This window comes from Montipora foliosa, chromosome 11, assembly GCF_036669935.1.
Source record: "Montipora foliosa isolate CH-2021 chromosome 11, ASM3666993v2, whole genome shotgun sequence".
Lineage (NCBI taxonomy): Eukaryota > Metazoa > Cnidaria > Anthozoa > Scleractinia > Acroporidae > Montipora > Montipora foliosa.
Window position 1 is genome coordinate 5,606,488 of NC_090879.1, and position 5,000 is coordinate 5,611,487.

Below are 5,000 nucleotides of genomic sequence, written 5' to 3' on the forward strand. Positions count from 1 at the left end.
TTTGTTATTGTTGGCAATAATTTCCACCTAACAGGACTCAACTAGACAGGCATAGTAAATGTTATATCTGCCCTGGTTATGGCTTTTAAATCATTAGATATGTAAAGAGAGGCACCCCCAGCAGCTGTTTCAGAGTCAGTGTGAAAAAAATAGTACTGGGGTATATCAGTGTTAATTAATTATAGATCTGTTTTTCAGCTTTGTTTCTGAGATGGCTAATATGTCAGGTTTTTTTTCCTAAAGAGTATAACCAATCTTCTAAGATAGGCAGACTTTTTGGTAGACTTCTAATATTGCAGTGGAATATACTAAGGCAATTCCGAGAGCTGTAAGATGAATTGAGTAACTTATTTAATTTCGAAATTTCGTAGTATTCTAAGCATGGAGGAATAAGCATAAAGTCAGAATCCCTTTCATCATGTTTATCAGGAGATCAGGATGAGGGAGCACATTTAAAAGATCAATGTTATCAGCGAGTCTTTCGGACAGGCTGGGGGTGCACGAACCAATTAAATGACAGAATTCTTATCTTGGTCTGGTAAATTGAAGAATGGTACATGTAGTTGCGATAAACTATTATTAAGACGGCATACATTGGTAATCTCGTATACGAGCTAGAGGTTCAAAATTGAAATTTACCATTGGTTACAATTACAATTACTTATCTGTCCAGTTATTTGTACTTTTGCGGGTTTACAAACTCCTCAAAGTCTTCCATAATATCGAAGTGGAATGTTTGTGACGAATTCGTTTGTCGTAGATGAAAAGTACCATTCTTTGTCCACAGATTCTTCCACTTGTTCGTGTTCTTGAATCAGTTGAATGAGTTTGAAGCTTCCCGAAAAGTCTTCTTCTCTAAGCAGTTAGGGATTCGGTAAAATATAAATCTTCGTTGGTCTTTCAGCATTACTCTTACCGAGTTCAGCCGCTACTGACGGCAGAGTGGTGACTTTCTCGGCTTTTGTGTGGTTATTTGCCTGATTGAATGCGATTTAAGCGACTTCTCAAATTCCCGGGTTGTCACTCGTCGGTGAATAAAGGGCAGGCTGGAAAGTAATTTCTAACTTACCTCACATCTCGCCGATAAAATCACACTTCTCCGGCATCAGCCACGCTCAAACTCCATCAATGGCCACAACGATAAATTTACTTCTCCTTGACCAAGTTTCAAGGTCCAACGAGCATCGATTGCTTAGAAACAGCGAAAAATATTCAAATTTTCAAAATCTTTCGAGGCTAGCTTACAAAGAATTTTGACACGGCTGGCCAACCGTTCACTTACTTGCTCTCATCGTATCGAGGCTCAAGTGAACGGTTGACCAGCCGTGTCAAAATTTGTTGTAAGCGAGCCTCGAAGGATTTTGAAAATTTGAATATTTTTTTCTGTTTCTAGGCAATCGATGCTCGCTGGACCTTGAAACTTAGTCATGGAGATGTATTTTCCGCTGGTATGAAATCTGTGCAGTTCGTTAGCAGTTTGTTTTTCGTGTTTGGTTGGAGCACGCCGTTAGGGCGTGTCTCCAGGGATTTTATGATTAGTTGGGGCTTAGAAGAGTTGTTAGATTCCTCTCGCTCACGTTCTCCATCCTGGCGTTTACTTCATTTCGATGACTGAGAAGACTGCATCGAGCCTCGTGTTAGAGAGTGGTTCGGCGCCTTCTTTCGCTCAAGCCGATGTTGTATCTCAGAACTCTTCTTCGAAGTCATAGTTGGTCGAGGAGGTTTTTTCGCTTGTCAAAGGTTATCTGACCTCCAAGTTGGAAGAGAAAGGGAAGCAGTTCGAACGAGATGCGATGTCCGATAAAGAAGCCGCGGACATTAAGTATAAAGGCAACCGAAAACACTTCGAAGTAAATTTGCAGTTGGACAATATACATGTATTAACACGAATCGATGAGAGTACTAGTAGTCCGGATGACATTCACAAGTTGGTTACAGAAGGAAAGCTGATCATTAAAAGCGTCAGAAGTTGATCAGAATTGCGGACAAGAACAGAGATGGTTGGCTTGTTGTCCAAGAGTACGAGAGTGATGATCTTGCCTCAGACTCTGAAGATGGGAAGAAGATTCGCAAAGCCAAAGCAGCCGCTGAGAAAAAGCGAAGAGAAGCGAAGAGTAACGGTGGTAACACTTCGAAAAAAATTAAGTTTTCTAGTGATTTTCAGCTTTTTCGTGGTAAGACCACTGTTTATTTTTATTTTGTGAAGTTCTCGGTCCTTTGGTTGGACTGCCTGAGCATCCAACCATCAAGTTGTTGTATTTAGTTGTTTATGTTTATTAAAGAGGAAAATAATTTACGTTCGTCTAAGCGTAGCAAATTAGAACGTGATAAATTTATCCTTGTGGCCATCGCCGGTGTTTGAGCGAGACTGATGCCGGAGAAGTGTGATTTTATCGGCGAGATGTGAGGTAAGTTCACGTACGAGTGACAACCCGGGAATTTGAGAAGTCGCTTAAATCGCATTCAATCGGGCAAATAACCACTCAAAAAGCGAGAAAGTCACCACTACAATAAAGTGCATGTAATGGTACATGTAATGGTACATGTAGTTGCGATAAACTATTATTAAGACGGCATACATTGGTAATCTCGTATACGAGCTAGAGGTTCAAAATTGAAATTTACCATTGGTTACAATTACAATTACTTATCTGTCCAGTTATTTGTACTTTTGCGGGTTTACAAACTCCTCAAATTCTTCCATAATATCGAAGTGGAATGTTTGTGACGAATCCGTTTGTCGTAGATGAATAGTACCATTCTTTGTCCACAGATACTTCCACTTGTTCGTGTTCTTGAATCAGTTGAATGAGTTTGAAGCTTCCCGAAAAGTCTTCTTCTCTAAGCAGTTAGGGATTCGGTAAAATATAAATCTTCGTTGGTCTTTCAGCATTACTGCCGTTCCCTGTTACTTTTTAGCGCAGATCACATGCCGCGTAGAAGTACTGTACTGATGGTGAGCATTTTGTCACTATTTTTCGGTATTGTATTGCATACAGCGCTCGCACGTACTCGGTGGTCACCTCATTTGGGGTTTTGGTTGATAGTACTCAGGGGCACAAAACAACTTTACTTCCACTTAGAAAATGCCTATGAAGTGGAAGTAAAGTTGTTTTGTGCCCCTGAGTACTATCAACCAAAACCCCGAATGAGGTGACCACCGAGTACGTGCGAGCGCCGAAAAATAATGACAAAATCACCATCAGTACAGTACTTCTACGCGGCATGTGATCTGGCGCTAAAAAGTAACAGGGAACGGATCAAAGGGCCTTTAATATGGCTGATAAATCGATAAATCTTCGCTTCTCTGTTTGCCTGTGACCTCTGTGTTTTCGCAGATATTCTTTCGGCTGGTCACGCAATCTATTCTCCCCAACTTTGTTCTTGCGGTTTTAATTAGTCTCGCAATCTGCATGACTAACAAAATAACAAATAATAAATTCGTATTAACATCTTTGAAATTCCTCCCTATTACACAACATTAAGTGCCCTTCATGAAGCGACGCAAAAGGGTCAAGTTACCGAAAATTTTACACTGATATGAACACTGACATGAATATACAAATAATTAAAAAAAATCATAGTGATAAAATTATTGTGAAATTATAAAATCATCAAAATAAGGTAGCCCATAGGGTGGCCCATACGGTAGCCCATAGGGTAGCCCAAAGGCTAGCCCATGGGCCCGGGCCCAGGTTTTGTCCACACCCCAGACAAACAGTGCGGAGGCTGCAAGTATTTTGTTATCTCTCAGTCGAAAGAAGTCAGAAGACTGAATAGCAGCAAACATTTGAAATATATCAACTGGGTTCTTCGAAGTAATGGTTGAGTTTTTGACTGGTAATTTTCCAGTATGAACGTATGGAAGACGGACTGCAAGGTTAAAATATAATTTTTTGCAAACGCAATAGACTACTTGGCGCCACTTGTGTACTTTGATTCAAGAGAGTTCACTTTCATGTTGAGTTATTGCCAAGAAAAAAGGGTTTAACAAAGAAAAAAGCCTTCAGTCGATCTTTAAGTTTTACGGTATTTCAAGTCTTCAGTGAAGTGGCAGCCCCGGGTGAGGTGATTCTTCAGAACATTTTGTCGTTGAGTTATGCTTAGTATGTTTCAACCTTTATTTGGTTCAGTCCTATCATCTGGTTACTTTAAATTTGTAACGTTTCTGAGTTCTAATGTTATATAAAGTAGAAACTAATATATGTAACAAATACAAAACTTGTTATCATGAATTTGTTTGTTGTTTACATGTCAAATCAAATATCCAGCGTGGCGGTAATAGCCGTACATGTCAGCAGCTTCTAGATCACCGACTGCACACCATACAGCATATTCCAAATTTTCAAACACAATATCTTGATATTGGTATTTCAAGAGGTATTTCAGCTTTGAAAAAACTTCCTCGACAGGGTTGAGGTCAGGAGAAAGTTAGCTTACTTACTTACTTACTTACTTACTTACTTATTTACTTACTTATTTACTTACTTATTTACTTACTTATTTACTTACTTACTTACTTACTTATTTACTTACTTATTTACTTACTTACTTATTTACTTATTTACTTATTTACTTATTTACGTACTTACTTATTTACTTACTTATTTACTTATTTATTGGAAGACATATCAGACGTTCATGTTTCCTCATAAGGATTTTACTAATTTGTATTTGCAGTTAGTATGAAGTATCAACTGTTCTAGGATGCCCATCTGATTGTAACCAATACATGTCAGCTGTTGGATTGCCTGAGCAACCAACCCATTATGAAGTTGCTTGTTGTGAATTTAAGAGCATAAGGGAGAAAAAAATTCACGTTCGTTTGAGGGTAGCGAATTAGAACGTAACATTTTTTTGGGTCAACTTTCCAAGGCTAAAGAAATAGAAAATACAAGTCGCCTAATAGGCTAATTAGTATGGCTCGAGAGCTTAATATCATTGATTCGTGCTTTCCAAGAAACCGCTTAGAAAAAGACCTATCATAAGAGAAATGATAA

At 38.7% G+C, this 5,000-nt stretch overlaps 1 protein-coding gene across 1 annotated transcript in view; it reads right to left on the reverse strand.

Moving 5' to 3' along the window:
- Positions 1-1,245, reverse strand: part of LOC137977843 (centrosomal protein of 104 kDa-like) — a 35,552-nt gene extending 34,307 nt beyond the window's left edge. Inside the window, exon 1 of the mRNA XM_068825188.1 lies at positions 1,070-1,245. The gene's annotated coding sequence lies outside the window, so the exon portion shown is untranslated. The remainder of the gene's footprint in view (positions 1-1,069) is intronic.
- Between the last annotated feature and the right edge of the window lie 3,755 nt (positions 1,246-5,000).